Raw genomic sequence first — 11,178 nt, forward strand, 5'->3', positions numbered from 1 at the left:
TTTGGGTCCATGTATAAAATGTGTCTCCTTTGTCTCTACCAGAAATTGAAAGGAATTGAAATTAAGAGAAGGGAGAGATTGAAGGGTGGCACCAAGATTGAAAGGAGAAAGAGGTTGCGGGATAGTGAGAGGCTGGAGAAGAGAGTAAAAAGAGGCCGCTTACTGGATTTAAAATTGTTGAGATGTTCTATGCACTGGTTGGTCTGAGGACCTGAGGTTGTAGGTGGATCTTTCTCATGGAGCAAAGAGCAGGAGGAGAGGGGATTGATCTCCTAAGGGAGGTCCCCCGATCCGAGTCACGGCACCAAATTTCATGTGTGTCCGTGTGAAAAGACCAGCAAACAGGCTATGTGTGAGTAACATGGCTGTTTATTTTACCTCGGTGCAGGCGGGCTGAGTCTGAAAAGACAGTCAGCGAAGGGAGATAGGTGTAGGGCTGTTTTACAGGATTTGGGTAGGTAAAGGAAAATTACAGTCAAAGGGGATTGTTCTCTGGCGGGCAGGGGTGGGGGTCACAAGGTACTCAGTGGGGGAGCTTTTGAGCCAGGATAAGCCAAGATGAGCCAGGAAAAGGAATTTCACAAGGTAATGTCATCAGTTAAGGCAGGAACAGGCCATTTTCACTTCTTTTGTGGTGGAATGTCATCACTTAAGGCAGGAACTGTCCATGTGTACGTTCAGATCATAGGGGATACGATGGTTTAACCTTGGCTCAGAAGCCTGACAAAGGCAAGCTTGTATCCTCCCTATACTACCACAGCTGATGCTCTCTTGAAAGCTGGAGGCCAACCCACACAAAACTAGTGCACTAAACAAAACTGCAACCAACGACCCTCATAGAGTCCAGTTCACTCCCCTGCTACCTCCACCAGAGTAGATGCTGGTATCCATAGCTGAGAGACCTGAAGATGAATAACATCACAGGACTCTTTGTAGACATGCCCCAGTACCAGCCTGCAGCCTTGGTAGCTGGTAGCTCCACTGGGTAGCTAGATTCAGAAGAGAAATAACTATCACTGCAGTTAGGCTCTCAGGAAGACTCATCCCTAGGGGTAGGGGGAGAGCACTACTACATCAAGGGATCATCCTGTGGGACAAAAGAATCTGAACAATAACCCCTGCGCCCCAGCTCTTTCTTCTCACATAGTCTACCCAAATGAGAAAGAACCAGAAAAGTAATTCTGGTAGTATGACAAAACAAGGTTAACACCCCAAAAAATCACACTACCTCACAAGCAATGGATCCAAACCAAGAAGAAACCTCTGAATTGCCAGAAAAAGAATTCAGAAGGTCAATTATTAAGCTATTCAAGGAGGCACCAGAGTAAAGTGAATAACCCCTTAAAGAAATAAAAATTATACAAGATATAGATGGGAAAAAACTCCAGAGAAATAGATAGCATAAATAAAAAACAATTATAACTTCTGGAAATGAAGGACACACCTAGGGAAATGCAAAATACACTGGAAAGTCTCAGCAATAGAATCAAACAAGTAGAGGAAAGAACTTCAGAGCTCGACAGCAAGACTTTCAAATTAACCCAATCCAACAAAGACAAAGAAAAAAGAATAAAAAATAAATAAACAAAGCCTCCAAGAAGTTTGGGATTATGTTAAACAACCAAACCCAAGAATAATTGGTGTTCCTAAGGAAGAAGAGAAATCTAAAAGTTTGGAAAACAAATGTAAGGGAATAATCGAGGAAAGCTCCTGGCCTTGCTAGAAATCTAGACATCCAAATACAAGAAGCTCAAAGAATACCCAGGAAATTCATTGCAAAAGATCATCACTTAGGCACAAAATCATCAGGTTATCTAACGTCAAGGCAAAGGAAAGAATCTTAAGAGCTGTGAGGCAAAAGTATCAGGTGACCTACAAAGGAAAACCTCAGATTAGCAGCAGGTATTCAGGCAACAACTAGCACAACAAATAGAATAGTACCTCATTTTCAATACTAACTTGAATATAAATGACCTAAATGCTCCACTTAAAAGATACAGAATGGCAGAATGGATAAGAATTCACCAACCAACCATCTGCTGCCTTCAAGAGATTCATCTAACACGTAAGGACTCACATAAACTAAAGGTAAAGGGGGTGGAAAAAGATATTCCATGCAAATGGACACCAAAAACAAGCAGAAGTAGCTATTCTTATATCAGACAAAACAGACTTCAAAGCAACAACAACAACAACAAAAGACAAAGAGGAACATTATATAATGATAAAAGGACTAGTCCAACAGGAAACTATAACAATCCTAAATATATATGCACCTAACACTGGAGCTCCCAAATTTATAAAACAAGTACTACTAGACCTACCTAAGAAATGAGATAGACAGCAACACAATAAGAGTGGAGGATTTCAGTACTCCACTTACAGCACCAGACAGGCCATCAAGACAGAAGGTCAACAAAGAAATATGGACTTAAACTATATCCTAAAACAAATGGACTTAACAGATATTTATAGAACATTCTACCCAACAATTGTAGAATATACATTCTATTCATCAGCACATGGTACATTCTCCAAGAAAGACCATATAATAGGCCACAAAATAAGTCTCAATAAATTTAGAAAATCAAGGCTGGGCGCGGTGGCTCATGCCTGTAATTCCAGCACTTTGGGAGGTCGAGGCAGGTGGATCACGAGGTCGGGAGATCGAGACCATCCTGGCTAACATGGTGAAACCCCGTCTTTACTAAAAATAAAAAAAAAAAAATTAGCTGGGCGTGGTGGCGGGTGCCTGTAGTCCCAGCCACTCGGGAGGCTGAGGCAGGAAAATGGCGTGAACCTGGGAGGTGGAGCTCGCAGTGAGCCAAGATTGTGCCACTGCACTCCAGCCTGGGCCACAGCGAGACTCGGTCTCAAAAAAAAAAAAAAAAAAATTTAGAAAATCAAAATTAGATCAAGTATTCTCTCAGCCTCCGGTGGAATAAAATTGGAAACCAACTCCAAAAGGAACCCTCACAATTATGCAAATATATGGAAATTAAATAATCTGCTCCTGAATGATCACGGGGTCAACAATGAAATCAAGATGGAAATTTTAAAATCCTTTGAGCTTAATGATAGTAGTGACATAACCTATCAAAACACCTGGGATACAGTGAAAGCAGTGCTAAGAGGAAACTTCATAGCTCTGAATGCCAACATCAAAAAGTCTGAAAGAACACAAATAGACAATCTAAGGTCACACTTCAAGGAACTAGAGAAACAAGAACAAACCAAACCCAAACCCAGCAGAAGAAAGGAAATAGCTGACATCAGAGCTGAACTAAACGAAATTGAAACAAAAATAAAACAATACAAAAGATAAATAAGGCCGGGCGCAGTGGCTCATGCCTGTAATCCCAGCACTTTGGGAGGCCGAGGTGGGTGAATCACGAGGTCAGGAGATCAAGACCATCCTGGCTAACACGGTGAAACCCCGTCTCTACTAAAAATACAAAACATCAGCCAGGCATGGTGGCAGGTGCCTGTAGTCCTGGCTACTGGGGAGGCTGAGGGAGGACAATGGTGTGAACCCCAGAGGCGGAGCTTGCAGTGAGCTGAGATTGCACCACTGCACTCCAGCATGGGCGACAGAGCAAGACTATTATCTCAAAAAAAAAAAAAAAAAAAAAAAGATAAATAAAACAAAAAACTTGTTCTTTGAAAAGATAAATAAAATTGATAGACCATTAGCAAGATTAACCAAGAAAAGAGGAGAGAAAATACAAATAAGCTCAATAAGAAACAAAACAGGAGATATTACAACTGACACCACATAAATACAAAAGATCATTCAAGGCTACTATGAACACCTTTACATGCATAAACTAGAAAACCTAAAAGACATGGATAAATTCCTGGAAAGTCTAGAGGCATCACATTACCCAACTTCAAACTATACTATAAGGTTATAGTCACCAAATCAGCATGGCACTGTTATAAAAATAGGCATGTAGACCAATGGAACAGAAAAGAGAACCCAGACATAAAGCCAAATACAGCCAACCAATCTTTGACAAGCAAATAAAAACATAACGTGGGGAAAGGTCACTCTATTCAACAAATGGTGCTGGGATAATTGGCAAGCCACATGTAAAAGAATGAAATTGAATCCTCATCACCCCTTTATACAAAATCAACACAAAATAGATAAAAGACTTAAATATAAGACCTGAAACCATAAAAATCCTAGAAGATAACATCAGAAAAACCCTTCCAGACATTGGCTCAGGCAAAGACTTAATGACAAAGAACCTAAAAGCAAATGCAACAGAAATAAAGATAAATAGATGGAATTCAATTAAATCAAAAAGTTTCTGCACAGCAAAAGAAATAATCAGCAGAGTAAACAGACAGCCCACAAAGTGGGAGAAAATCTTCGCAAACTATGCATCTGACAAAGGACTAATATCCAGAATCTACAAGTAACTGACTTAAACAAACTAGCAAGAAAAAAAATATAAATAATTCCATCAAAAAGTGGGCTAAGGACATGAATAGACAATTCCCAAAAGAAGATATACAAATGGCCAACAAACATATGCAAAAATGCTCAACATCACTAATGATCAGGGAAATGCAAATCAAAACCATGGTATAATACCACCTTATTCCTGCAAGAATGGCCATAACCCAAAAATAAAAAAATAATAGATGTTGGCATGGTTGTGGTGAAAAGAGAACACCTTTATACTGCTGGTAGGAATGCAAACTAGTACAACCACTATGGAAAACAGTGTGGAGATTTTTTTAAAGAAACTAAAAGTAGATCAACCATTTGATCCAGCAATCCCACTCCTGGATATCTATCTACCCAGAGGAAAAGAAGTCATTATACGAAAAGGATACTTGCACACACATGTTTACAGCGGCACAATTCGCAGTTGCAAAAATATACAACCAACCCAAATGTCCGTAAATCAACAACTGGATAAAGAAAATGTGTTGGCTGGGCATGGGGACTCACGCCTGTAATCCCAGCACTTTGGGAGGCCAAGATGGGTGGATCACAAGGTCAGGAGATCAAGACCATCCTGGCTAACATGGTGAAACCCTGTCTCTACTAAAAATACAAAAAATTAGCTGGGTGTGGTGGCAGGCGCCTGTAGTCCCAGCTACTCAGGAGGCTGAGGCAGGAGAATGGCGTGAGCCAAGGAGGTGGAGCTTGCAGTGAGCCGAGATTGCACCAGTGCACTCCAGCCTGGCCAACAGAGTGAGACTCCATCTCAAAAAAAAAAAAAAAAAAAAAGTGATACACACACACACACACACACACACACACACACACACACAGGCCATGGAATACTACTCAGCCATAAAAAGGAACTAAAAAAGGGCATTTGCAGTAACCTGGATGGAATTGGAGATTCCATCTATGTGAAATAACTCAGGAATAGAAAACCTAATATCATATGTTCTCACTTATTAAGTGGGAGCTACGCATTGAGGACGCAAAGCCATAAGAATGATAAAATGAGCTTTGTGGATTCAGGTAGGAAGGAGAGTGAGGGACAAGACTGATTGATCAATATTGTTTTGGATATTCAGTTAATCAAATATTCTTGGCCCTTAAGGATACACAGAAGAGAGTGATTCTCAACCACAAAGAAATGGAGGTAATGGGGTCGGTGAAGGGGACTTAAATGAACAAGAGGTTTAGAAACACTAATTCAAGTCTATCTCCTTCATAATACAAATAAAGAACCTAAGACCCTTTATTTATTTATTTATTTATTTTGAGACAGAGTCTCACTCTGTCGCCCAAGCTGGAGTGCAGTGGCCGGATCTCAGCTCACTGCAAGCTCTGCCTCCCGGGTTTACGCCATTCTCCTGCCTCACCCTCCAGAGTAGCTGGGACTACAGGCGCCCGCCACCTCGCCTGGCTAGTTTTTTTGTATTTTTTAGTAGAGACGGGGTTTCACCGGGTTAGCCAGGATGGTCTCGATCTCCTGACCTTGTGATCCGCCCGTCTTGGCCTCCCAAAGTGCTGGGATTACAGGCTTGAGCCACGGCGCCCGGCCCTAAGACCCTTTAAACCTATAAACTTCTTGAGTAAAGGAACTAGGTTTTGTCTACCAAAATGCATTGTAAACATTCAAAATAAAAACTTGTTTGAATGAGTGAAGTTAAAAGCATACCCAAGATCAAAATTAGTAGATTGGTAAGAAGGATGTCTGAGGTAGAGGGGCATGAGAAAGGATATATGGGTGTGCACAAGAAATGTGAGTAAAGTAACTGGTCCGTGGCCTGGGGGTTAAGCCAATGATAATATCTCTCAGTTGGAGTTCTTACTTTGCCTATCCACCTTTATGGAAGCGTCCCATTATCACTATGCTGAAGGCCCAGAAAAACATTGGTGAAGGTGGACTTTCCCACGAAGCCGACTTTGTACTGCAGAGTGGCATGTGGGAATATTAATACAGAGTGCTCCTATGAACAACTCTTCTTTTAATACAGAGTGCTCCTATGAACAACTCTTCTTTTTTTTTTTTTTTTTTTTTTTGTGAAACGGAGTCTTGCTCTGCCACCCAGGCTGGAGTGCAGTGGCCGGATCTCAGCTCACTGCAAGCTCCGCCTCCCGGGTTTACGCCATTCTCCTGCCTCAGCCTCCCGAGTAGCTGGGACTACAGGCGCCCGCCACCTCGCCCGGCTAGTTTTTTGTATTTTTAAGTAGAGACAGGGTTTCACCGTATTAGCCAGGATGGTCTCGATCTCCTGACCTCGTGATCCGCCCGAGAAGTCTCGGCCTCCCAAAGTGCTGGGATTACAGGTTTGAGCCACCGCGCCCGGCCCCTGAACAACTCTTTAAGAAGAGCAGGGAAAGAAGTAGGATTAGGCAAAGGAAAAAGTTTAACTGTGGTGTAGTGCCAAAGGAGGCTCAAGGCTTTTGACTCGAAAGCAGAGGTCCTCAACCCCCAGGCCACGGACCAGTTCCTTTATTCACATTTCTTGTGCACACTCATATATCCTTTCTCATGCCCCTCTACCTCAGACATCCTTCTTACCAATCTACTAATTTTTCTTCTTCCAAGTCCCTTTCCAACCAGCCAAGCCATTCACCCTTCCCCATGAGTCCATGTATATTTTAACCTAGAACTATTTCTCTTACTACACAAAGTGAATGATGAAGTGCACCTTCCAAAGATCTGCCCATCAGGAGGATATTCCCTGGTCACTTCTCTTTCAAGGACACACAAATGGAGCTGTAGTTCAACTACAATATCAAACTGACCCATCCGTGAATCTAATGTGGGCTTTTTTTGCTTTACCAACTATCACCCATGGAGGTATAAGTTGAGAGAAAGGGACTTGGGCAATGGTAGTGGATGACATGAAAGAGTCCAGTCCACCTGCTCATGCAGTTTGCACCCTCTGGTCCTGCTTGTGTTCACCACTTTCATCTTAGGATGGATCATTACTGAACAACTGTGACCATGATGTCACCTGAGTGATATCTCAGTGCCAAGCAACACATCACTCCCAGGGCTCTGTAGCATGCCAGGAGCTATTTTTCAAAAGGTATATAAATCTCTGCTGTGTATTCTGAACATGCTTCTGAATTCAACAAGTTTGTGTTATGAGTCTCTCATTGAAACTTGTCATAAACTCCACACCTCCATGTATTCTATTCTGTGTCTTTTCCCACGACTGATATCCCTTATATGCAAATATATGGCACTACCACCCATATGCAGTAAAATCTATCATAATTTTTTCTGAGTTTTAGCTAGTATAATATCTTAAATATAAATATACAAATTTTCTTTTTCTTGAATCTAAGCTTTAAATTTAATCTCCACATTCAACTTTTTCTGCAATTAACCCAACTTATGGGCAAGGAGGAAAGGTTAAAAAATGGCCAGAATCATCAAAGACAACAGGCTACAGAAGATTAGAGGGTGGAGCACTTACTTCCCTTTGGGAGTGTGAGAGATTGAATGATGACCCGTCCAAAAATATCCACATACTAATTTCTAGAACCTAAGAATTTATCCTATATGGAAAAAAATATTTTACAGATATTATTAAGGGTCTGGGTGGATCCTAAGTGCAATTACATGTATTTGTATTAAGATAGAGACAGAAGGAAACACACAGGCTCAGGAGTAGAGAAGGCAATAACGTAAGCATGGAGACAGAGACTGGAGTGATGTGCCACAAGCCAAAAGAATGACAGTAGTCACCAAATCCCAGTAGCAGTTGCAAAAGGCAAGGAACAGATTCTCCACTAGAGCCTCTTGGGAGAATATGGTTCTGTCAACACCTTGATTTTGACCCAGTAAAAATAATCTCTTATTTCCAGCCTCCAGAACTATAAGAGAATAAAGTTCTATTGTTTTAAGTCATCAAAGTTTGTGGTAATATGTTAACAGCAGCAAGAGAAAACTAATATAAAAATAAATAGGAATAATAAAGAAAAACCTTATGTGGTGAATAGAATTTTAATGGTAGATAAGATTTACATATATTGTGATTGAAAAAAAAGAAAAATAGTAGGGAAGGGGTAATATTACAGGTAGAGGGAAAAGTATTACAGGTGAAGGGAAAAGTTAGTGAAAAAGAAATTTAAGGGAGTTATACAGGGAAAACAAAAGTAGTTCAATTAAACAAGAGTACAAGCTATTTGAAGACAGTGATATAGATTGTTCATAACCATGAATGCCAGTCTAAATGTGAACTTTGATCTGTAGACAGTTAAGGTTTTCTGCAACTTGTAAGGACAGGGTTAGGGCAGGGGAGGTAAGGGAGGAGGAAACACCAACATGATACAACTTTTGCACATCTGTGTCACACTACTCTCTAATTTTTTCCTCTTCACCCTCCAACACAGGTATAAGGGCTGAGACTGATTCCCCAGGACATACAAAAAAAGTATGGCATATATGTTTGATGAATAGTGAATGTGTTAATGAATACTGTACATGTTTTGTTTTACTCATCACTAAGCATGGTACGAGGGAGTAGAACAGAATACCAAAACTGTACTTCAATCACTTACTTTTACTCTTCAAGGGTCTGATTATTATGATGATTTTATTTTAAAAGTAATATTCCAAGTATAAGAGATTTGGACTTAATTTGATTAACCCTAAGGCATACTTCAGAACACCAATAGCAATTCTAGTCAATTCCACTCAGTTAATGGTGGCTGTCTGAGGCAATGTTGAGAAATAATGTGAGAATTACGCCATAATAGATTAGGAACATCTGCTAAAGTGCTGGATTCGGAGTAGAAACAGAAATGGCCTGTTTCCCATTCCATTCTTGCTTTAGAAGTTAGTTATTTGCATACAAACGGCCAACAGGTATATGAAAAATTGCTCAACATCACTAACCATAAGAGAAATGAAAATCAAAGCCATAATGAGATACTCTCTTATCCCAGTCCAAATGGCTACTGTTAAAAAGACAAAAAAAAAAAAAAATGGATGTTGGTGAGGATGCAGAGAAAAGAGAACTCTTATACACTGTTGATGAGAATGTAAATTAGTACAGCCACTGTGGAAAAGAATATGGAGATTTCTCAAAAAATTAAAAATAGAATTATTCAATCCAGCAATCCCACTATTGGGTATCTATCTACTCAGAGGAAAAGACATCAGTATATCAATGGGATACCTACACTTGCATGTTTATTGTAGCACTATTCACAATAGCAAAGATACGGAATCAACCTAAGCGTCCATCAACAGATAAATGGATAAAGAAAATGTGGTATATATACACAATCGAGTACTATTCAGCAATAAAAAATGAAATCTTGCCATTTGCAGTAACATGGATGGAGCTGGAGGTCATTACCTTAAGGAAAATAAGCCAGGCACAAAAAGACAAATATCACATGTTCTCACTTATATGTGGGAGCTAAAAAATTTTAGAGCTCCCACATGGAGGAAGAGAGAGGAAAGATAGATAGCAGACTGAGAAGGATGAGTTAGCAGGATGAACACAGTGGGTTAAAGATTACAAACATGGAATCAGATAAAAGGAATATATTCAATGTTTGACAGCAGAGTAGGGTAACTAGAGTTAAACAAAAATATATTGTATTTGGATGACAGACACCCTAAATACTTGTAACAAAATTTCTCATTACCCTATAAATTTGTACAAATAAAGTTAGTCACTTGGTTTCTTTAAAAACTTTTTGGCCAGGCGCAGTGGCTCATGCCTGTAATCCCAGCACTTTGGGAGATTGAGGCAGGCAGATCACCTGAGGCCAGGAGTTTGAAACCAGCCTGGCCAACAGAGCGAAACCCCATCTCTACTAAAAACAAAACAAAACAAAAAATTAGCAGGACGTGGTGGTGTACGCCTCAGGCTCTGGAGGCTGAGGGAGAAGAATCCCTTGAACCTGGGGGGCGGAGGTTGCAGTGAGCCAAGATCGCGCCACTGTACTTCAGCCTGGGTGACAGAGCAGGGCTCTGTTTCAAAAATGAAAAAAATAAAAAAAAATCATTTCTATGGCTTCTTAAGTACAGAAAGAAAAATTTCGTTTAAATGGAGATGTCCACTGGTTGAATATGGCTAATCCAAGATATGCTGCATTCAAGTAAAAAGCAGACAAAGGCTTGAATATAGAGGGAATAGAGGGCTGTTTTTCCTTTTCCATTCTGAGTTGAGAGCACTAACTATCCTAGCTGGAAAGACAGAGTAGATCATAGTCATCCTCTTTGTTGGGGTACAACTAGCTTACAGTTGCACTCTGGAGTTGCAGAGCCAGTATGGGTAACTATTCTAAAATCCTTAAATCGCTCCTGGGCCCTCGAAGTCCTACCCGCGTAGGTCAGGCCGAACTATCAAAATCCCCACTTCCTCTGTAAACGCGCCCTGACAGGTAAGGATGACCGCCGCGCTCTCCACGTCACCTTAAACGCCTACCCCAACCAGCGCAGGCGCACTCCGAAGCCTCCCGGAACAACTTAAGAGAAATACCGAGCAAGCGCAGGAGTTCCATTAACCATGGCCTCCGGAGGTGTCCCAAGCAGGCGCAATTAGGAGCAGAGGGCGTTACAGTCCACTTTACCTTTAACAGATTTGGTTGTCTGGACTCTAGCTCAGGTTATTTTACCCTCTCTTGTTGGAAGTCACTTTGCCTAGAGCAGTTTTTTGCAGGAAAAATTTGCTCCTCCCATTAAGTAACCACTTTGCTCTCAGAGGCGGAACGCGTCATTGAGG

The 11,178-nt window shown here is 40.9% G+C and overlaps 1 protein-coding gene across 1 annotated transcript in view; it reads right to left on the reverse strand.

Annotated features, from left to right (window-relative positions):
- LOC104682125 (zinc finger protein 669-like) overlaps window positions 1-11,138 on the reverse strand; it is a 90,022-nt gene extending 78,884 nt beyond the window's left edge. The window contains 1 exon segment of the mRNA XM_030927409.1: window positions 11,027-11,138. The gene's annotated coding sequence lies outside the window, so the exon portion shown is untranslated.
- Between the last annotated feature and the right edge of the window lie 40 nt (window positions 11,139-11,178).

This window comes from Rhinopithecus roxellana, chromosome 3 (genome assembly GCF_007565055.1).
Source record: "Rhinopithecus roxellana isolate Shanxi Qingling chromosome 3, ASM756505v1, whole genome shotgun sequence".
Classification (NCBI taxonomy): domain Eukaryota; kingdom Metazoa; phylum Chordata; class Mammalia; order Primates; family Cercopithecidae; genus Rhinopithecus; species Rhinopithecus roxellana.